This window comes from Xiphophorus hellerii, chromosome 7 (genome assembly GCF_003331165.1).
Source record: "Xiphophorus hellerii strain 12219 chromosome 7, Xiphophorus_hellerii-4.1, whole genome shotgun sequence".
NCBI lineage: Eukaryota > Metazoa > Chordata > Actinopteri > Cyprinodontiformes > Poeciliidae > Xiphophorus > Xiphophorus hellerii.
Window position 1 is genome coordinate 969,692 of NC_045678.1, and position 24,452 is coordinate 994,143.

A 24,452-nucleotide genomic window follows, 5' to 3' on the forward strand; every position below is an offset into this window, starting at 1 on the left:
TAAACAGGGGTCATTCAGCACATTCTCAGATATGGCACCTGCAGCACTTAAATGTGAGGCGCTAAAGGAGATCTCGCAGCTCGTGGATATTTGTGTTACATTCCAAGCATCCATTGCTGATTGTGAAAGAGGATTTAGTTTAATGAATCATATCAAAACAGCATCCAGAAATCGTCTTGAAGTGGCACATTTGGACCAGCTGATGCGCATAAAGTCAAAGCAAGAAGCAGACTGCGCCATCAACCTGGAGTAGTGAGGACAGACATGAAAAGAATTTGTAATTAAATATTTTACAGACGAAGACTGAAGAATTCATACTATATCACAAGCTACAGCACACGTTTCATTGTGCAAAATGCGAATGTTTTAATGTGAACAAAAAGTTGTGTCTGAAAGGTGTAATGTCTCATTTCTTCCAGAGCAGGACCCTCCTCCTTGCCAAAGCAGGACTCTTACATAAAACATACTATGCATCTCATGAACAGCAATGTTTTTGTTTTTTCATTTTAAGTGGGACAAATCACTTATATTAAAAGCAAACTAATGGAAATTGCTGATATAATCTGATTCTTTTAATAAGCCATGCAACTTGCTATGAACCCAGATTTATAACAAGTGTAATAGTGGTGTGTGGCCACAGTGCGCACATCTGATGTTGCTCACAGTGGTCCTAGGTGTACTCGGGGAGTTTGTGTGTATACCCAGACACATGAAAAATTAGAGGAACATTGCATGTAAGCGCCTTGCTACATGCCTTTTCAGGTCTGATGCAAGAAAATTCAGTGTACAAATTGGGATCCGTTAACCTGGATATGTTTCAAGTTAAACTGGTTTTCAGAAACAGCCAATCAGATCCTCCTCCTGGTTCTGACTGGTGCATTTTTAGTGCTTTTTCTTTTTGCAATAGTAGTACTGGGTGGAGGTGGAGGAGCTCGATTTATTCACACGGTATCTACCTCATACCAAACTATCACATCATGTTGACAGTTTTAACAAATATGGAAAAACAAATTTTTGTAAATCTTTCAAACAGCTTTAAGCCTAAGTGGATGCCATACAAGAAACCCATTGTGATTCCAGATCCTACTGATATCCACTCGGACTGAGAAAAATCCGAATTTGGTCAGCACATTGGGATTTATGTTGAATGCAACAGAATTGCACTCTGAGCTGAGCACACTTATGCATATTCCTTAAAAAGTAACAGTTTTACATACTAATACAGGCATATTATATGGTAAACGTGTCTTTCAAGCAGCCCCTTGTCTTCTGAGTTGCTGCATGTCTATAGGAACTGCAATACATAATCCTGTCCACTGGGAGGCGCTCTAGTTCCAACAGCTGAACAGTTAAACTGTTCAGCTGTTGGAGTCAGTTCACCACTGACCCAATAAGTGGTGGTTAGAGAGAGGATCTCATCCGGCCCAATCCTTCCTTTTGTGAGAAACACATGCTCAAAATTTCCCTCAATGCATGTCATTGCCTCAAAAGCCACACATTTTGTCCTCTGAATTCTATGCATGGAAAGAAGAAATTAAAAATCAAAAGAAGGAAAAAAAGAAACTAAGAAAGAAAGAAGGAAAACACTGTCTCACATCCAATGTTTCATTTTTCTACTGCATCTGTTTTGCTTTTTCATCTATTATTGTCACCACATCACAAACATTTTACTTGTTGCTGGGTCCTTCCGTTTCCTCACTCTCACTGTGACTTAGTGAAACCTACCTGAGACAACAATGGTTATTGGTGGTAATACTTGAAACATTAAACCTTGGTGTGCATGACATCAACCCAGTAGCATAATAAAGGAAACTAAAGCTTGTTTTTGTTTCTCTAATTTATCTTTTTATACTTTATTTCTTTACTTCAGTTCAGTACAATTTATTTATGTAGTGTCAATTCACAACCAATGTCCTCTTGAGGCACTTTACAAAGAAATAAGTTATAATTTTAATTCAATCACACCCATCCATCCATCATCGTACACTCTTATCCTTAGTGGGGTCATGAGGGGTGCTGGTGTCTTTCTCCAGCGGTCAACAGGTGAGAGACGGGGTCACCCTGGACCAGTGGCGGCTCCAGAATTTTTTTTCTGCAGGTGCTAAGAGGGAACTAAGCATTTTACTGAGGATGCTATGACAGATCTTTTTTTCCCTATAGTTATCAACACACATGCATTAGTATTGTTATATTACCGACTTTGCCTGAATTCACACCACATGATTTATGTCACTATGTCATAAACAGCGTTTCCCCTTAAACTGGAGCATCTTCTCCATAATGCGATATTTGACATCTTTCTAATCATACTTACTTATACAGTATATGAACGTTAATCTTCTAACCTTGTATAAAGTATTCGCTGTAAATCCGCAGTTACACCGAGAGCTGCCAGTCACTATGATTGACTGCTGCTATCCATCGCCACATCTTTTCTCATTAAAATAAAATGACAAGCTTGGTTGTGACCCTTGTCTGTTTGTGCAACTGACCGCGCAGCACCTTGTGACCATTTTACTGCAAAATCAACTAAATAAAAGCAATATTGGGCGTGCCGTGGTGGCGTAGGGGTTAGCGCGACCCACATTTGGAGGCCTCAAGTCCTCGACGCGGCTGTCGCGGGTTCGACTCCCGGACCCGGCGACATTTACCGCATGTCTTCCCCCCTCTCCCTCCCCCTTTCCTGTCAGCCTACTTCATGAAAAGGGACACTAGAGCCCACAAAAAGACCCCCTGGAGGGGTTAAAAAAAAAAAAAAAAAAAAAAAAAAAAAAAAAAGCAATATTAGGCTACCACATGTACAGTACATGTACGTATTTTGACAGCAGGGCCGTGCAGAGATCTTTGGAGGGGCAGGGGCTCAAAGTTAAAAAAGGGAACACTGAACAAGACCATACAACAACATAGCAACAACCCATAGTAATCAAGAATCTAATTGGATCATACTATATAATTGCCATCATGTGGGGACAATGCAAAGAAAATGTAGTATATTTTCCCCAACAGGTATAATGTTGCTGTTTCTGCTGCTGACAGTCCTGGAGGTCTGAGTTGATCTGAGACTGTAGCTGTTAAACAGACCAGAGGAGAGAAAGTCGCTGGTTATGAAATAAGCAAATTTGCTGCCATTTTACTAATTAAGCCCTAATAATATCTATTTAACCTCTACAACAACTTGGCTGCAAACTGCTTTATAGATCAAAAAAGCTCAAACTCTATATAATTGTTTGATGTTAGCACCTCTGAGATCTAGAATTGTAAGATTGGGATATCAAGGCAAAGAAAACTCAGTAGCTACTGGTAGGGGCCATTCAGACATTCAGGGGCTCCTAGAAATGGTCTAATTGTAACACAGATCATAGATTTAAACCTGTAGCATTCATTTATAGAGAATGACAATGTTATTAAATTTTATTTAATGCATTCAGCTGAGAAAAAAATTGTACATTTAGGATTTAATTAGGAAGTTTACTTTGTAAAAGTTTAAAGAATTGTCTTGATAATTTGATTGTTGTGTTACCATGGCTACAATATGGTGTAATCTTTGTGTTTGAGTTGGGTTTGTTCACAAATACATCACAGCAAATAACCAATAATTAATGACTGATTTTAAACTCGGCCAATAAACCTGGTCTCCCTGTCACAGACTTCACCTTATCTATATTTAAACATGTTAGTGATGCTGAGGTTCTTAGTAGGAAGGGTTTCGGGAGTTGGGGGAGGGGGATTGTCTAAGGCCCCATATTACCTTGGGCCGGCCCTGAATGAAGAGCCGCTGTGATGCGCATCTCTGGAATCTACCTGGAATCCCCCAGTAGCCCATATGTCAGTCCGCCGATTTAATTGTGGCATGTTTGGCTTTATGCTGCGCTTCTAATTATTATTACAGTATTGTCGCTGATGTTTATTTTGTGAACTGTGCCACCACAGTACAGGATCTGTCTCTTGTGAAGCATCGTGTCATGACGTCAGATGTCGGATACGAACATGACATTGAACTTAATGGTTTCATATACACTTTTCAGAGTCTTCTCTAAAAAGTGTATTTTTAGAGTACACTTCTTAGAGTGCACTCTCAAAAGTGATTTTGAAACAATTAAGTTCAATGCCGCTTTCGTATCCGACATCTGATGCCATCACTCACCAGGGTGCTGTGGTGGCGCATGTGTAGAGCACAACTCACATAAGGAGGCCTTAGTCCAGAGGTCGCGTTTAAGGAATATTTTCCGTATTTGACCATTTTATTTATTATTATTATTGTTATTATTTTAAATGACCGAAAAATTTGAAGTCCACAGGTTATAATTAACACCCTTGACTGGTGCTCGTGGGCAGACATAATAGACTTTACGCAAAGAGTTCATCGCAGAGGCAACTAAAATCAATCTATAAAAAAAAATCCATTCTGAATATCATCTCATGGACTCTGAACTAAATGTGTCTTTCTGGCGGGGAACTGACAGCGTGTTCAAGAATTATGGACTGGACACTTTGGAGAGCGTTTGGTTCAGAAGCGCATTCCTAACCTTTGGTCGAAATGACGCGTTTAATTCTAGTCTCCAGTACATACAGAACAGACAAAAATAGTTGTGTTAATCCAGTTATAGTCTAAACAGAGGAGCCAGCAGTTTCTCTTGAAGAAATAAATAAAGGTGCAGAAGTTAGTTAGACAGTAACATGCGCAGAGCGCTGCACAACCAATGCGGTTGTTGCAAAGAATTAAACTTAACTCACCCTGCGGTTTTAACAAATGGAGCTGGAAGACATTACCCTCCCAAGCCCAGAAGGAAAACGGCTCTCAGGAATGCGGCAGGTTTAAGGTCAGTCCGTTACAGGAAGCAAAACTACACAAAAAGAGTACTCGTGAAAGAGCACGCCCGGACTGCGCACAGTTGATCGGTTTTTATCAGACAAATCCAACTGACTGATGAACTAGGGCAGATTTCTCTGCAGATGTGGACCAGGAGGAATTTGTGAGTCATTGTGCAAGGGAAGTACTGGTAATTTAAGTGGAGTCATTTAATTAAATTTATTATAAGTTATTGGGGTTACAGTCAGTGGTTTTTGTCACACTGGAGAAAAAGTTAGTTGAAACATGAATCCAGATCCCATCACACATAAAGCAGATGAACACATCTAAGTGAATATTAACTAAACCTCATAAAAATGCGGCTAAGTTAATATGATTATAATTTGAAGGGTAAAAATAGTATATGACCCATTTTTTTTAATCAAAGATAAAAAAAAGTGATGAAGGTATAACAAAAAAGTATAGTGCGAGCTCTGCCTTAGTCCTCGATGTGGCCGTCGCATGTTTGATTCCAGCCTGTTGACCTTTGCTGCGTGTCTTTCCTGTCTGTCATTACCCAGACAGGATAATGACAGTACTGTCTAACTACTCTCAAATAAAGACTGTTTGACTCTAAAATCCCTGGTAAACAAGAGATCCTTTATTAGTTTACTTCTTTATTTGATGTAAACTAAATGATTTGAGTAAGACTGACTGAATTTGTCATTTTAAACACAATGAATTCAGTTAAAAAACAACTTAATAAATTGAGTTGGATAGACATAATTTGAGTTGGTTAAACTTAATAAATTAAGTGGAATAAACTTGATTGAATTGCTTGTTACCAATTTAAGCAATTCAGTTAAGTTGGTTCAACTAATTTCTTTTTACAGTGTACTACCTACGAAACATTTCCTAAATCTGTCGTATTCTCTCCCTTTCAGACGCTGAAAAACTGGTCCATGCCTTTGCCTCCTCCAGAATGGACTACTTCAAAGCACTTCACATTGGATTCCTAACAATATCCTGATGAGAATGTGCAAATGTAACCATATTACTTCCGTCCTCCACTTTCTCCACTGGCTTCCCATTTTCACCAGAATTGAATTCAAGATATCCTCCCTCAAACACAATACATCCATGGAAATTCTCCCAACTATTTCAAAAATCTATAAAACCCAACTCTCTCACTCTGCTCAAACTTTCTCTACATACCCAAAACCAAACTGAGGACTAAAGGGATAGGGCCTTCTCCGCTGTGGCTCCACGTCTATAGAATGCCTTCCCTGGCACTCTAAGGGAACCACAATCCACTGACATTTCTTTTTAGCAAAATTTTCGGTTTTTGTTGTTAGATATTTTTTTAAATCTCTTTTATTTATTAATTTATTTAATTGTTGTAATTGCTTGTCTTGTTTTTGCTCTTTGAAATCTATAGATATAAAGGGCATTATGAATAAAATCTATTATTATTTTAATAATAATTATTATTTACCTATATTGGATAACTCAACTCAGAATTTATCTGGGAACGCTTTACCAATTCAGTACAGAAAAAGTCTGATGTAAATGTATGGAAATATGTTGGACATATTATGACAACCTATTCAAGCATTTTTCATGTTACGACTCATACGACAAAATCATGCTTAAATGTTGTGGACATTGAGGCAATTCAACAGAGACCTATTATAGTACATTTTAGTCAACATCACAGAATCAACTGAAAATATAGGAAATAGCAGAGAATTGTACATAACCACTAACATGATGTACAATACATTCACAACTTGTTGAAAGAAATAAGAAAATGTTTTTTTGATGGGTTCTAGCAACACAATGATTTGAAGACTGAACAAGTAGTTTTGAGAATTTCAATTCTGTTGTGAGAAATGCACAGAAGCAACTAAAAAACTGAAATGGGAATTTTTGACCATCTCTCTAGATTCTCATTCATGACGTTAGATAAGACAACATGGCTCACAGTCTCTGCCCTAACTCATTTCAAAGGTCAGTTATCAGATGGGGGAGGTCAGTGAGTAGGTCAATCAAGTTTATTTATACCAAATGCTAAATGGCTTGTACTTGTAGTGCTTCATGCTACATTCAGTCATCCATTCCCACATCCATTTATTGGTGGCAAACTACATAGTAGCCACAGCTGACCTGAGGCAGTTTGATATGAGCGAGTCCTCCGTGCACCAGTGCTACCGGGCCCTCTGACCACCACCAGCAGGTAAGGTGGGTGAAATGTCAAAGTGTTGCTTGAGGATCCAACAATAATGATGGGCAGAACGGTGCTCGAACTGGCCACCTCCGATTGAGGGGTCACCATTGTTCCAGTAACATCCTTGTATGTATGCCTTCATAAACCTTGCTTTGTGGATTAAAATAAAGGAGCCATCTCCAAGCTGTTCCTGCTGACTCAAAAATATCTTTATGGCAAAATAATACTTTCATCCTGGAACTTATGGGCTGAGCCCAACTTCCAAAAAACAGCCCCAAACATAATCAACTCTGCTAGTATTTTTAATGAAATTTCAAAACTCAAGTTGTGCAAGTGGCAAATACACTGAGCTCCTGACTGGCAATGTCAACCACTCCATTCATTATCCAACATGCTTATCCCTTGTAGGGCTGCAAGGGGTCAACAGCCAAGAAGCAAGGTACAACCTGGATAGGTCACCAGTCCATTGCAGGGCAACACAGAGACAAACAAGATAAATAATAGCACACACTTACACCTAAGGAGAATTTAGAGAGATTCATCATGTTTTAGGAGTGTTGGAGGTAGCTGTAAAACTTGGAGAGAACATGCAAACTCTATACAGAAAGATCCTATTAACCCCAAAAAATGATCTATAACCAGGATTCAAAGGCAGAACAAAAACACAGCTTTATTAAAGAAAAACCTGCGCAGGGGAGAGAATGTGCAGCCAGATGCTATCAGACAAACTTTCTCAATACATTACACAGAATGTCAGTTTTTATACACATCTATAGACACCTAGGTGGTGCAAAACAATTCCTGGAAACTAAAAAAACAACACCTCTTAGAAGAAACAAACATCATGACAAATCGACCTATGCACAGGGTAAAGTGTGGTTTCCAATAACTGCTTTACTCACTTCACACCCCTAGAGTTCAATAGTTTAGACAGAGCAGGTGCAAATACTATTTTATCTTCGTCAGCAGCCAGGTGCCCCTTTTCAAAATCAGTTGCTGGGCAGAAATACATTCAAAATGGAACAAGCTTTGACACCTCAAGCTGATTTAGGAGAAGCTCGTAGGCTTTGTGGTTGGCGTTTTCTGTCAGCGATTTCCTGTAACCGGAACATGCAGCTCTGAGTAGAAAGACACTTTAACTTGTACAAGAAAAACACATATGATAAATGAATGAATAAACTGATTAATTTATTAATAGAAAGAAATAACAGTGTGAATAATTATTTCATTCCACAATCCCCTCAAGAGATCAATTCCCGGGACCTTCTTGCTACCAACTGTGCCACTGTATATAAATTAGTCACCTGACATAGCTGATAACAAACATGTCAACTGCATTGTAAGACGCTTGTTGGCCAGATGAATCCAACTAACAACTTATGTATATAAGTTCCATGGAAACTCTTTGATACCTCTGACCCCCAGCAAAAAACAGAAAAATCTTCACACAAACATGACAAAAAACTGAAAAATGCTTGAAACTGGTAAGTGTTTGCACATAGGAAATGTTGTGATCTGTGTTCCTATGTGAACCAGTATCTGAAACAGTTTAAAACATCCTGTTTATTTGTATATTAATTCTAATTTCTCAGAGGATATAATTCAACCTGTATATTGACAAGTATCAAACACTATAAATAAACACAGAACTAAACATTGTGCAAAATGAATTCTCCTCTGAAACTCGTGAACATGGTAAAATGAATACTCACCAGAGAATTTTGCATGTTATAGAACAAAATGGTTTTATACTGTAGATTTTTGTTTCTCAGCTTTCCAAACTGATTGAATAGTAGGCTGGTAGAAATCCAGTCCCCTGGGTTGAAAATCCTTTGAAGTGCCAGAAAAAAATATCCGAGAGAGAAAGGTTGTTCATCCATGAAAAGGCTGTTAATTAACCACCTTCTCTGATTGGCGCCTAATCTGTGAAGCCTGCTGAGTTAAAACACCACATAAATGCTTTGCATACATAAACGAGAAACAGTATCAAAATGCAACATGTAGATTATTGCAGATCACTCATGTGAATAACTACCTCCCTTTTGCTTCTACTCATAATGAATGAAAAGAGTGCATGTGGCTGTGAAGCTGATACCGTGCTTGTTTATAGTTGCCAAATATTACCAGACAATGAGTTTCCTTGTCAGAAAGCAGAAAATTATCCAATACTCAAAGCAGTTCTGCATCATGGTGCACTAATAGAGGCTCTGTAGATCATATTTTCGCACAGGTGCAAACGCCCCCACAGAATGCGGAAGAACACATTCATTTCTAAGATTTCTGGTCTGACAACAAAAACAAACAGGACTGTAGTGTGACTTCTTTTATGAAACACTATTAACATGGCTTATTTCATCTTCTCTCCTTCACTTGCCAGGTGTCTGATAACACATTCAATACAAAATTGGCAGTAAAGTAATGGCTTCTGACATTATAAGCAGAACTCAATAGTGTTTGTTTAGCTTGTGGGTGTGAAAGCAACTCACTTCATTAAAGTTGGCAACACGGATGCAATTAATTTATAGACTGTCAATATCTGTAGTTAACAGCAATGACATTATTTCCACAACTTCAAGTAAACACTGACATATTCCTTGGTTTGTTCACAAATTGTGAGAAATAGTTATTTGTTTTTTAAACCAGCTAATTTACCATTTTTCACATTTTTAAGCTTTGATTGAAAAATAAATTTGTCTTTTTTCTTTAGTTTGCACTGAGAGAAATGTCTTATGGTTTACATCTTTGCAGAAAATTATTTGGCAGCAGTAGCACCTTTCTTTCGTTAAGTTAATTAATTCCTCATCAGAAGACATAACTACATGATATTTTGCCAGACTTTATCCACAATTGGACTCCCACTGGGATCCAGTCTGCACCATTTTGCAATAGTTGGGGACAGTCTGCAGAGCTTGCAAAACTTATGGTGTGAGGGAAACAGAACCAACCCAACCTCAAGAAAAACAGCTCTGCACTTTCTCCTGAACAGGCCCACTCAGAGGTGTACTACTAACAGTCACTAACAAGGCTATCCTGATATCTGTTGTAAATCACAACATGTAAAAAGGTTTCATCAACAACACATGCATTTTGCTTCTTACATAAATCTCTACAGTTTTTCATTTAGTCCTTCATTCCACTTTCTTTCCTGGCAAACAGTCACCATAACACAATCTATTATTGGCCACCACTCATTTAAATCAGTTGTGCCATTATACAGAGAAAAGTTCTAACCCTCGCCCTTTTATTGTTATTAATATGATGATGTTGATTATTATCCATCCATCCATCCGTCCATTTTCTAACACCCTTGTTCCTAGTGCTGGTGCCTATCTCCAGCTAACGTTCCGGGCGAGAGGCAGGATACACCCTGGACAGGTTGCCAGTCTGTCGCAGGGCAACACAGAGACAAACAGGACAAACAACCATGCACACACACACTCACACCTAGGGAGAATTTAGGGAGACCAATTAACCTGACAGTCATGTTTTTGGACTGTGGAATCTGGAGTACCCGGAGAGAACCCACGCATGCACAGGGAGAACATGCAAACTCCGTGCAGAAGGACCCCGGGCTGGGAATCAAACCCAGGACCTTCTTGCTGCAAGGCAACAGTGCTACCAACTGCGCCACTATGCAGCCCTTTGATGATGATGATGATAATTATTATTATAATATGTACATTTCACTATTTAAAAATTATACATTTGTAAAATCAGTAATAGCATTACTTTTTTTTTTAATCAAACAACCTTGTCCAGGACAAGGAAAGCTGAACAGATAAATGGAAATAATACAATTAAAGTTGCGAGCAACCTCGTGCGCAGCCGAGCGCCGCTCCGGCCTATTGGCCTCCATGGGGGTTCCCACACCGCCGCCCGCCAGCCACCGCAGAAGCTGTCACGCATTTTCCCCGCCCTTCCACTGGGCGATATACATGACTGCGTTCGACGACTCACAAAAAATCTGGTGCAGATTGGTTGATGCAGCGAGGAGATATAGGAGATGTATTAACCTAGGGGGCGCAGTGGAGTCAAATTATATTTCAATACTGTTGGGCTCTTTAAAGGTGAACAAAGATCTTACAAATCAAGTTTGGTGCCAATCGGATCATCCATGTGTGATTTAACGACAATCGTATAAAAACGGGGAGGGACTGATATTTGCCATTTGGCCACGCCCACACAGTTCAACCAGCAGCGAGCATTGACAGAGTTCATCATATTATTATTTATGTCAGTTTGCACTACATTAAATCCATATAAAAAACAACAGTAAAAGTAAGACATACAGCAGGAAAAACAGGTGACTTCCTCTTGGAAGTGGGCGGGGCTTAGATGACGTCAAACTATGACAATATAGGATTGTCAGGCATCCCACCAGGATCACTCATGCCAAGTTTGGTCAAAACATGTAGAATCTAGAGGCAAACGTATGGCAACGGCGTTACAGGTCACTTCGCCACGCCCACCTGCTCTGTCAAAGCCGGTCGGGGTTGGAATCCACAACATACCAACATGTCTTCTGTCTCTGGACACAGTTTCATGTTGATTAGGTCAAAGGGGTAAGATAGCGACTGTTCACAGTAAAACATGACACTTCCTGTTCTCAGGGGGCGTGGCCTAAGTGCTGTCATCATTTGACCATTGGGTATTGTAGGACACCCGATGATGATCAATCACTGAAAGTTTGGTGCCTCAGTGAGTTTTTGTGTAGGAGATACAACAGTTTATTTTTTCCTGGCGAGTAGGTGAACTTTGACCCCTGGTAATGCCCCTTCAGCATGCTCAAAAACTCACCGTTTTGATAACTTTTAATCGGACATGCCTAATGAATTGACTGACCAAGTTTGAAGCCGATCAATCGAAATCCCTAGGAGGAGTTCGATCAAATACGAAGGCTGTAAAAGTATTAAATGGGGACAAAATCGGAACTTCAATCCAAAATGGCCAACTTCCTGTGATACTTGCACTATGACATTAATTGTAATTTTTGAGCGTCTGGGTGAGCTCTACAAGTGTACCAAATTTCATGTCTCTACGATGAAGTAAGAGAATATCAGAGGGTCTTTTGAAAGATGCTAGGTGGCGCCGTTGAGCCGTTTCTTTTGCGATTTTTGCGACGACCTTAAAATACATAAATTTTAAACAGGCCAAGTTTGGTGAGTTTGTGAATATGATAAAGCCCCCAAAAAGCCCCTTCTTTTGGGTGGAAGAATAGTAATAATAAGGAACAGTATGAAAACAATAGGCCTTCGCAGAGTTTTGCTGCTCGGGCCTAATAAGCACACCAAAATGACTAAGAACAAAGACATAAGTTGTTTCAGATTCTAAAGGAAGAAAACTATTTTATATTGCCTGTTCCAAATTTGAATTAAATCAATCTCACAATATCACAGCGAAAGCAAGTCAGTTAAATTAATAAAAGTGCTTTCAATATTTTACAATATATGTAAAATGCATCTGATTTTATACATTTTGTAAATTTAGTTACAAAGTCAAGTTACAGATAGCTTTGAAGGTCAGTTATTTAAAGCTGCACAATGTAACTTTTATATATTTTTTTGCATATTTGTTAAAATTGCAAAACATCTGCAATTTTAACAATTGTTCATTGTTTTAACAATTGTTTTATTTATGGCTAAGGCGGTGAACTAACCTAAGCGGTATATTGAGGCTTTTATTTAGAAATTTTCAGTAAGCTTCATATTAAATGGCCAGACTAATCCCATGTGTAACAGTGGTTGGGTTAAACCAGTCAATGTAATGCCCAAAACACCAATTATCTGCTGTGAAAAAATGTGAAGGCTTTTACTTTGGAGGGTATGTGAAACATTGTGCAGAGTAAATTTAGAGTAAATTATCACATGAATAGAGCTGTTTATATCTTGGTTGCACCTTGGCGAGAGGAAGACTGTGTAACAAACCTCCCAAAGAAGAGGTTAGTAATGTATGTTTAAATAAACATACAACAAAGTTTTTTGGTGCACATCATTTTTGGTGTACTCAAGTAAGAGAAGCACTATCTCAACATGTTTTTACTCCAGTAAAGATGTAGCCATGCAAGAAATTAAATAAGAGTAAAAAGGTCAGACCACAGCTGCTTTAATATTTAAAAATGTCAGCCAGGTAAAAACTATAGTTACATGGACGTTTGTATCAAGATGAAGGTGTAAAAATTACAAATAACATACAAAACAACAATTAAAGGCAAAAAAACACTTTTCCAAATATTTTTTCCATATAAAATGTAATAAATTAATGAAGATGCTAATGTATATGGATATTAGAACAGGATAAAGTATGTACAGTATTAATATTTTCCGATATTTTTGGTCTTCAAATGTCAGTAGATAGAAATAACATCAGAACAAAGCTTGTGTTCAAACAATAATTCTTTCTTTAACATAAACTGTAGCTGTGTGTCTGTGTGCTCTTATTCAGCTAAAACATGTTTGCTCTTCATTTAGTGAGGTAGATAGAGTATCTAGAGAATATTGTTTTGTTGGCTTCACTCTGGTTACATATACACGGACTACTATGTGTGTGTGTGTGTGTGACAGTTTTGTGTACCCGTCCCGTCATACACACTCTGAGGCCAGTGAGTTGGATTTAGATGGTGTTTACTGGAAATGGGCAGTGTGGAGAATTATCCAATCTCCATGCTGAGTTCTTGATGTCTGTGCACTCTTTTGTTTTCTTCTTACTCTGGTGCAGTGCAAAGATGTATGTACACAGACTGGCGTAGCAACCAGAAAAGTTCTGGTACGCACCAAATGCTGGTGAAAATCCTGGCAGCTGCGGAGGAGTAAAATGTAGAAGACCATGTGTAACCACTTTATGTTGTGCAATCTAATAAATGTACTTTAGGTTAGAAGGACACAAGATCAGAGCTAAGAAGCTCCTAGAGGAGGTAGTTTGCTTGTTGCATTTTAGATCACCCAAGCATGTGTCCTTTGCTGAATACACAGAAGTTGCATCAGGCTTCCTGATATTTTAACAGCTTCTGCCCGGTGCTTGCAATGGACAGAGAGGAAGCTATTTTTAATGCATCTCATCCTAAAAGGTCACTAAGAGGTCTTAGTGAAAGGCACAACTGAAACCTCATTTCTTTTTCCCACATTATCTTTAGGAATTATGAACACTTCTCCACAGAGAAGGGCACTCTGTAGATTTTCTCCAAGACGTGGGATATCAGGCATGAAATAGAGCTGCTGTTCCTGGATGTGGCTCTAATGTTTTATTATTGTCAACCACAAAGGACTTCCACATGGCCTGATTAGGGTTATCCATGTCACCGATGACATCGAAAAGATTGTACTATTTTTGTACTACTTGTCCTGGGGGTTGTGCTGTATAATACAGAAAAAAGTCAAACAGCTTTCTCCCTTGGGAATGAGTAAAATTAAATCTAAATGTTAGATCTGGGATTTCTTACTCTCCTGTAGAACTATCTAGAATGTCATAACCTCTACAGTGAACCCTTGCTATATCGCGGTTCACCTTTCACGGTCTCGCTGCTTCACGGATTTGCATCGTGCATTGTGTTCTGCATTCTGATTGGCTAAACAGTCTCTCTGCTTCTTCTCTACCTGTGTGTCAACAACGTTGCGGTTTAATATGTACACGTACGTAAAACAGCTTGCCAAATTTAACATAATCGATGGTGGCATGTTGGTTTATAAGAATCTTTTTGCCCAGAAGAAAAAAGAGCGACAACAACTATGTTCTTCTCTCGAAAAAACACACCTGCACCGCGGGCTTTAGAAGAAAAAAACCGTTACAGAGCGAAGTCAGGATGCAGCGGCTCAGTCAGAAGAGCAGTGAAATACACGCGAGTCACAATTTGTCCTACTGTACTTTGTTTTGTTTTTTTTCATAATAATTTTTTATTTTCACCCGTTCTACTCCAATGACTCAGGTCGCGGTGGGGTGGGGGGTTGCTGATCTCCGCAATTCGGGCACGGAAATCCACCTTCAGTTAGTATTAAAATTATTATTTTACAGTACAGTATTTATTTATATATATATATATATATATATATATATATATATATATATATATAAAATATACAGTACTTTTTATTTGTTAAACAAATGTTTGGGCCTGTAAAAAGGTTTTGTTCTTTGGTTGCAATGTATTATGGAGTATTTCATTGTATAATAATTGTAAAAAAATAAAAGTTACTACTTCGCAGATTTCATCTATCATGGGTTCTTTTCAGAACGTAACCCCCGCGAAAAATGAGGGTTCACTGTAAACCCTTTTATCCCACAATATAAGCAAACAGAAGACTGGAACAGAAAAACTTGAATCCTGGAGGAATTTCAATTTCAATTGGTGTTTCTAAACAAGAAATTCTAAACCCCTTCCTACCTGGATTAAAGCATAATTATATTAAAAAATGCTTTGGCCCTTAAAAAATATAAAATAAGGTGATATTGTTCATTTCAAATATCACATCCAAGAAATAGAATAGCATAATGAGCCTACTAATAAAATATTAGGCTAATCAAGTTTGAGTGAAAGGACAATCGATTCTCACTCCCGACTCGTCATATATTGACGCTTTGGCAGGTTCCCCTAGCGTCACATGTTGACGCGTCGGGTAACCCCTCGCGTCAATAATTGACGCCAGGGGGGTAACCCTAAGCGTAACCCTAACCACTTATTTGTTCCTAGATCGTGGGTTTTGGACGCTTAGGGAGCGGTACAGCATTCAATGAGAGATTTCTCATCAATTATTGACGCAAAGGGGGTACCCGACGCGTCAACATGTGATGCTGAGGCAACCTTCCCAAAGCATCAATATATTTATATGAGTTTATTATAAGATTGGGGCATGAGTAGCCTGGCCATGGCCTTCCTGTGCCATTCCACTCGAAAAAAATTCTCGCTTTCATTGGAAGTTACGTAACTGGAGGAGAACATTCATTAAGATGATCGAGCTGAGTGAAGCTGACACCCCACCCACGTCAAAAAATCCACCAAATAGTCTGAGTGGTTAGTGCTCTGTTTGTTCAGGTTTGTGCCGTTAAAATTTTTGTTTGTGCAGAAATTTTAAATTTCTGAGATATTTAAAATTATTTTTTAGGTCATCCAGAGTTCACCATCCCCCATATTGCTCCAAAACAAACCAAAGTGGGCTACTTCGTTAATGCTCCGTTTCTGCAGGTTTCTGCAGCTTTTGTTTTTGAGATGTTAAAAGTTATAATTTTGGCTGATGTCGTCACTAGCCCGCCATCTTGCTCCAAAACAAACCAAGGTGGGCTACTTCCTTAGTGCTCCATTAGTGAAGGTTTGTGCCGTTAAAACTACCACAGCAAAGTTGTTTTCAAGTTGGATATTGGATATTCCAATATCAGTGGAGAGAGTGGCGCCTAGCTCAAGGTTCATCCGATTTAGGAACACTAATTTCGGCCAGCCTTTCTCTATCGCTCCCTCCTCAAGTGCTCGGTGGTTCACTTACGGACTGTCAACAAATTTCCAAACCAAACACTCCTAAGAAACAAATGTAAATAGATATCTTGCCTTGTGACCAACTGACACAAAATTCATGCTGTTACACGAGACGCACTGTTCTCTAGTGAATTTTTAAGTCATACTCAATATTTTTAATAATTGTAATATTGAAGTAAAAATTTGAAGTAAAAGCTGAGCTGAAATCCAACTAGCTGGACAATAAAACACGAATGCAAGATACATAGCAAAACCTAATTCGGATAGTGATTTGAACTTAAACCAAACAAGAATTCTAAAGTAAATTAAGTATGAACAAAATCTGCAGAAAATGACTTGAAGAAATAGTACATGGATGACAACAGAACAGACAAGACTAATACAGCAAAGACTATGAACACAAGACACTACAAGACTGAATAATAGTATACATGACAAAACACCCAGACAGCATGACAGTATTCAGGAAAGTAAACCTTTAACTGACATGAATTATAAATAAACTATGTAAACCAAAAAAAAAGAAAAAACAATTCTTTCTACTTACAGTTAGACAGGTGCTACTTTTAGGGCTCCAAATACTCTTCTTGTTTTAGTGTTTTATTTCTTTTTGGTTTGTTTGCCATGTATGACAGTGCTCACCTCTCCTTGGGCTGCCACCTTATCGTGGTGGAGGGGTTTGAATGTCCCAATGATCCTAGGAGCTATGCTGTCTGGAACTTTATGCCCCTGGTAGGGTCACCCAAGGCAGACAGGTCCTAAGTGAGGGACCAGATAAAGAGCAAGCCTGAAGACCCCTTTGATGGATGATAACTTTGGATTTGGTGTTCTCTCGCCCGGACGTGGGTCACCAGGGCCCCACTCTGGAGCCAGGCCTAGAGAGGGGGCACAATGGCGAGCACCTGGTGGCCGGGCTTTTACCCATGGAGCTCGGCTGGGCTCATCCCGAAGAGGAGACATGGGTCCCCCCTTCCATGGGCCCACCACCAGTGAGAGGGGCCAAAGGGGTCGGCTGCAGTGTGGGATGGGTGGTGGCCGAGGGAGGGGGCCCTGGCGATCTTATCCTCAGTTGGGATGTGGAATGTCACCTCTCTGGTGGGGAAGGAGCAGAAGCTAGTGTGTGAGGTCGAGAGGTTCCGGCTAGAAATAGTCGGTCTCACCTCGACGCATGGCTCTGGAACCAGTCTCCTTGAGAGGGGCTGGACATACTTCCACTCTGGAGTTGCCCACAGTGAGAGGTGGCAGGCTGGAGTGGGCTTACTTGTTGCTCCCCATCTCGGTGCCTGTACATTGGGGTTTACCCCAGTGAACGAGAGGGTAGCCTTTCTCCACCTACGGGTGGGGGCCAGGTTCTGAATGTTGTTTGTGCTTACGGGTCAAATGACAGTTCAGATTACCCACCCTTCTTGGAGTCCTTGGCACCCTTCTTGGAGTCCTTGGAGGGGGTACTGGAGACTGCCCCTCCTGGGGACTCCCTTGTTCTGCTGGGGGACTTCAATGCTCACGTGGGCAATGATAGTGAGACCTGGAGGGGCGTGGTTGGAAGGAACACCCCCCCGACCTGAACTCAAGAGGTGTTCTATTGTTGGACTTCTGTACTCGTCCTGGATTGTCCATAATGAACACCACGTTCAGGCATAAGGGTGTCCATATGTGCACTTGGCTCCAGGACACTCTAGGCCGCAGTTCGATTACCGACTTTGTCATTTGTCACAATGACTTTGTCATTGTTTCACAATTTCACTCATTGTGTCCAAGACCCTCGAGTGTCTTGGACACCCGGTAGTGAGCCAAATCACTACCTGGTGGTGAGTCAGCTCCGGTGGTGGGAGAGGATGCCAGTCAGACCTGGCAGGCCCAAATGTGTTGTGAGGGTCTGCTGGGAACGTCTGGCGGAGTCCCCTGTAAGACAGAGCTTTAACTTCCATCTCCGGTAGAACCTTGAACACGTTCCATGGGAGGTAGGGGACATTGAGTCTGAGTGGACCATGTTCCGTGCCTCCATTGTCAAGGCGGCTTATTGGAGCTGTGGCTGCAAGGTGGTCGGTGCCTGTTGCGGCGGAAACCTTCGAACCCGTTGGTGGACACTTTCGGTGAGGGATACTGTCAAGCTGAAGAAGGAGTCCAGTCAGGCATTTTTGGCCTGTGGGACTCAAGGGTACTGGCAGGCAAAGTGGCATGCGGCTCGGGTGGTTGCTGAGGCAAAATCTCGGGCATGGGAGGAGTTTGGAAAAGCCATGGAGAAAGACTTCCAAACGGCGTCGAGACGATTCTGGTCCACCATCCGGCATCTCAGGAGGGGGAAGCAGTGCAGCAACAACACTGTTTATAGTAGGGATGGTGTGCTGCTGACCTCAACTCGGGACGTTGTGGGCCGGTGGGTAGAATACTTCGAAGACCTCCTCAATCCCACCAACATGCCTTCCGTTGAGGAAGCTGAGCCTGGGGATTCTGGGTCGGGCTCTCCAATTTCTGGGGACGAGGTTGCTGAGGTCATTAAAAAGCTCCTCAATGGCAAGGCCCTGGGGGTGGATGAGATTCATCTTGGGTTCCTTAAGGCTCTGAATGTTGTAGGGTTGTGTTTGCTGACACGACTCTGCAATATTGCATGGACATCGGAGGCAGTTCCCCTGGATTGGCAGACTGGGGTGGTGGTCCCCCTGTTCAAAAAGGGGGACCGAGTGCGGGGTGGGGGGGTGCTCCATTTATAGGGGGGGTCACACTCTTAATCCTCCTTGGCAAGGTCTTTTCAGGGGTCCTGAAGAGGAGGGTCCATCGGACAGTCGAACCTCGAATTCAGGAAGACCAGCTCTACACCCTCAGCAGGGTCCTGGAGGGTGTGTGGGAGTTTGCCCAACCGGTCTACCTGCGTTTTGTGGACTAGGAGAAGGCGTTCGACCGTGTCTCTCGGGGAACCCTGTGAGGGGTTCTCTGGGAGTATGGGGTACTGGGCCCTTTGATACGGGCTGTCGAGTCCCTGTATGACTGGTGTCAGAGTCTGGTCCACATTGCTGGCAGTAAATCGGGCTCATTTCCGGTGAGAGTTGGACTCCACCAGGGCTGCCCTTTGTCACCGATTCTGTTCATTACTTTCATGGACAGAATTTCTAGGCATAGACGAGGTGTTGAGGGGATCTGTTTTGGTGGTCTTGGGATCGCATCTCTGCTTTTTGTGGATGATGTGGCTTCATCAGGTCGTGATCTGCAGCTCTCGCTGGAGCGGATCGCAACCGAGTGTGAAGCGGCCGGGATGAGGATCAGTGCATCCAAATCCGAGGCCATGGTCTTGAGCTCAACCCTTTTCCAGCTGGAAAAGGGTAGAGTGCCTTCTCCGGGTCAGGGGGAGTGAGGGAGGGGTGTCCTGCCCCAAGTGGAGGAGTTTAAGTGAAGCGGGCACTGTACCAGTCCGTCATGGTGAAGAGAGAACAGAGTCAAAAAACAAAGCTCTCAGTTTACCAGCTGATCTACGTTCCTACCCTCATCTATGATCATGAGCTTTAGGGTCAAGGCCTTAAAGAAAGAGATCACGGATACAAGTGGCCGAAATGGGTTTTCTCCGTAGGGTGTCTGGGTTCTCCCTTAGAGATAAGGTGAGAGGCTCGGTCATCCGGGAGGGAGTCAGAGTAGAGTCGCTGCTCCTTCACATCGAGAGGAGCCAGTTGAGGTGGCTCAGGCATCTGGTCAAGGTGCTTCCTGGACGCCTCCCTGGTGAGGTTTTCAGGGCATGTCCCACCAGGATGAGGCCCTGGGGAAGACCCAGAACATGTTGGAGGGACTATGTTTCTCGGCTGGCCTGGGAACGCCTTGGGATTGCCCCGTAAGAGCTGGAACAAGTGGCTGGGGAGAGGGAAGTCTGGGCCTCTCTTCTTAAGCTGCTACTCCCGCGACCCGACCCTGGATAAGTGGAAGAAAATAGATGGATGGATGAATGGACAGTGCTTACTGAAGCATGTGGCCTGTTTAATAATGGAAAACCACTTATTTCATTTTCAGAATTAAGTTGCTTGTTTTGAACTTCTTTAATAGATCTTCTTGATTGATGCTGTCCCAGAATATGGCACAGTACTGACGTGTGAGACAGTGAATAATTCAAAGGTAATTTACAGTGAATAATCCTCGTTTTCATGCTTTGTATGAAAACATTGCTTTTGCTGCTTCTGGTCCCAGTCTCTGTGTATGATATCAAACTAATTTACATGCTACATTTTAAAAATGCATGACTTTGGTGTTGATTGTGCAGGAGAACTGATGGTTGGTGTGAGAGTGATTTGATGATTCTTAACACTGTTTTAATTCAACATGCACACTCAGCCAAAATCCAAAATTACTGAAAGCCAACATCCATGCCATTTTTGCAAAACCTACTCAAGTCATTTCTTCTTGATGCTAAATTAGGTGGATAAAATTGGAAACAAAATGTTGTCAAGAAATGAAGGGAAAAAAGAAGGCCGGTGACAAGACAGAATCTTGGAAGGAAAGGTTTCTATACAGCATGTACCCGCTAACAACTGAAAAAATGGCTGAAAAGTCCTACTAGGCTGATGGTAGCAGTAATCCACAACAGTTTATTTTACTGCATTATTAATTCACAACAATAAGTTTAGACAGCCTGAAACGTTCCAGATTACAGCTTTCAGTTACACTTTCTCTCATGTATTCATGCATTATTTGTGAATTTAAAAGCAATGCATTTATTCAGCTATTGTGTGGTTCTTAGTGTCCCTTTTTTAATGTGATGTATTGTTGTTGTATTTTATGCTCAGTAGACCCAGTACTGTGCTGCCTTATACAGTCAAAGGCAAAGAACAGTGAGTGTTTTATGGCTCTAGATCAGATTTAAAAAGAATAACAATCTTTTAAAAAGACTTTTTTAGATCTAAACTGAGGAAATTGCCTCTGTGTTCTCAAACCAGTTTAGTTTATAACAACAATTCTATTGAAACAATTTAGATTGTTCATATCTGACTCAGAAATGTTCATAGGTATTTTTTTCCAAGTCAGATCTCACATCTTTGAGGAGATCTGACAAGAGACTTGTCTTTACGGTGAAAGACAAGCCTTGTTTTTTTTACCATAATCCAGAATAAAGGCTGTAATGACTGAAATAAAAACGTTTATATTAAATCCATGACATCTAGGTCATTAAGTTAAGATTTCAAACCAAATTCCATTTTAGCACTAATGTATTAAATAAACACATAATAATTAATTTTCATTCTTTACTTTCATTCCAACAGGTTGTACTTCCTGTGACAACTTAAGAAGAACTAAGAAGAACAACCTGACACAGGAGCTGCTGGTCATCTTGCAGCATGTGAGTCATTGCAGTCAAAGTAAGGGCTTGGTAGATGGCACATAACTACAAATTCCAAAGCACTAAAACAAGTGGCTTTAGTACTTTACAATTTATTTTAAGCATTCCTTTTGGCACTAGTGACCTTTAATTCACAATAATCTAATGGGAAGGGGACAGAGAGAAGGGGTCCTCTGCTGCAGTTCCATGCAGCAGAGGAACTGAGGAGTAGAACTCAGGATGGCCATGTTGAGCTCTGTAGCCTCTGTGTACAGGATGCCCACTCTAACCAGTGTACCACATGACGCCCCAAGTGCCTCAATTTTGATGGGATTGTTACAATTCTATTGAATTGTAACTTTTTACTTCAACAGCCTTAGGTTACTCAATAATCTAACTGAAAGATAGTTAATACTCCTCTTCTTCATCCAGAATTTCAAGAAATGTAAAAATTGAATTATTTAGAAATAATTATTTACACTAACATAATCCTCTTGCTGCAGCAAGGTCTCTGTGAAATAAATTAATCAATCTGACAACCACAAAACAAGTTATTAACAGATAGAGTATTTACAGAGAGAGACTATCTGTTTCTGCAACACGTGCTCACAGAATCTCATAATATAAACATCTTTGTGTGCTATCAGAATTTGCAGAAATTTTGAGCCTTTAGATTTCCCAACCAAACTGCAGTCAAAAGCTGCTCTTTTCTCTCATGGTCAATCCTGTCAATTGTCTTGATGTCGATTAGATCATTCTTTTTATTTTATTACTGGTAAATCTACCGTCTGACAGGAGAAGGACATATGTGGTAATATGTTATTCTACAGCTACGGCATAGATATTACAGTGAATACACAAATGTTCAGTTACAAACATTTCAACATTAACAGTACGAGAAATCAGGAGCAAATTTACAGAGAATGTAAGGAAGGATGTAGAACAATCAGATGATTTCAAGGACGGCTCCAGTTTTAAGCAAGGTCATAACTGTGGTGTACTAATGCTTCCCTCAGCATATGGGACACCTTCACAGTTTATAGGAGAAGGCCTGAGGGACCACTTGAGTCGACCACTCTGTGGGCTTCAAGGAGGCCTGTGCCCTTCATTTCTAGATAGCCTGCCCTTTTTAAAATACAATTACATAGTGTGTGACTGGCAGCCTCACCATGTCTGTCCCATCACCACTTGCACATTCACAAACCCATTTGGTTTGTTTATGGTAATGACCTTAACAATGACTAAAGTTCAATTCATGAACTTTAGTCATTGTTTAGAAATTTTTAAGGCATCATTTTTTGAAGCACTGAAAACTAAGATATAAATGGGGGATTAGTTTTTTTCAGGTTAAATGGACAGATCAGAAAAAGATTAGACTATTTGACCAAAATGACAAGAAGTATGTTAGGCGCCAAAGGGTTTTGTTACAATGCCAAACATCACAGTGGTAGAATCATGGTGTGGGGCTCTTTCAGTAGTGTTCTCATGAGATGTTTGTTATATGCATGGACCATATTGATTGTTCTTTTATGAAAAAACTAAAAACTTACAAAAATCACAGGAATGCAGGGAGCAAGAGCAGAACAAAAACAGGAACCAAGAACAAAAAGCAAGTTGAAAATCAATTGGCAAGTAACCGAGATATAATGGAATTTAACAGAGGGAACCAGCAATGAGTATGAGCAGTGAGGGGGAACGCTGGAAAAAAAGACCTAGGCTGATGAGCCAGGTCTTCAGCCCAGGGTTGCAGGCTGAGGATAGAGACAGAATGGCACAGCAGGTGAGGGAGAGTACACAAGAGACAAGAAAATTAATCTAACACTAAAAGAGTAACTAGAGCTAAGAAACAATTAAACTAGAGTCACAGGGAATAACTATAGATAAGAAACAAACATAACTAGAAGCACTAAGAAGGACTGAACTAAAGAAAAACAGAAACAAGACTGATCTAACCACAAAGACTAACAAACAGAATAGTCAAACTAGAATGAAATAATCAAAACTCCAAATCAACCCAAGATCCTAGCAGTTGTAGTATTACTGCCTTGAACAAAATGGGTGGTATAAAGAATCGGTTGCTGTTAGAATAATTATCTAAGTTCATTTACTTGTGAGTTTATTTGAAAGGTTATGTTTTCATATTATTATTTTGCTTAATGTTACTTGACTTCTTCTCTTCTGTGAAACACTATTAACCATTTGTAGGATGTTTGCCTGGAGGCTAGAGACCACACATTCCTGTGTTATCTGCTCCATATGTAATTGATTAGTTGTGGTCAGCCATGCCCTTTTAAGGGCATGCCCACAGACGGTTCCAAGAGCACCCTGTAGAAAAAGGTCATTGGTCAAATTCTTTGTGTGACTATGTGAGAAGGCCCAACCTCCTTCCTTGTATTTTCTAATAAAACCAAATGCAGAGAAAGATCTGGAAGAGTTGATCCCAGACAGTGTTTTACAGCGATTCGTCGCGTCTTGGATCTTCCCTCCTAGTCTGCAGGAAAGAAAAGAAAAGACAATCCCTGTCTCTGGTCTGAATCTTTGCTAGATAGGAATTAAAATAAACCTATCATTTTGGGGGCTCGTCCGGGATTCCCAACATACCCGCCGCTGACGGAAGGAGTGCGCTGAAATCTGCCGGCAGTGTTCTGAAAAGTCCCGGGGGGCAATTTCCTCTTTGGGCCAGTGT

General features: G+C 40.6%; 1 long non-coding RNA gene across 1 annotated transcript; it reads left to right on the top strand.

The window, feature by feature from the left end:
• Positions 1 to 3,765: 3,765 nt before the first annotated feature.
• LOC116722571 (uncharacterized) lies at positions 3,766 to 24,184 on the top strand. Its single transcript, XR_004339785.1, has 3 exons — positions 3,766 to 3,777; positions 16,039 to 16,042; positions 23,836 to 24,184. It is a non-coding gene; the product is annotated as an uncharacterized LOC116722571 (long non-coding RNA).
• Positions 24,185 to 24,452: the final 268 nt, after the last annotated feature.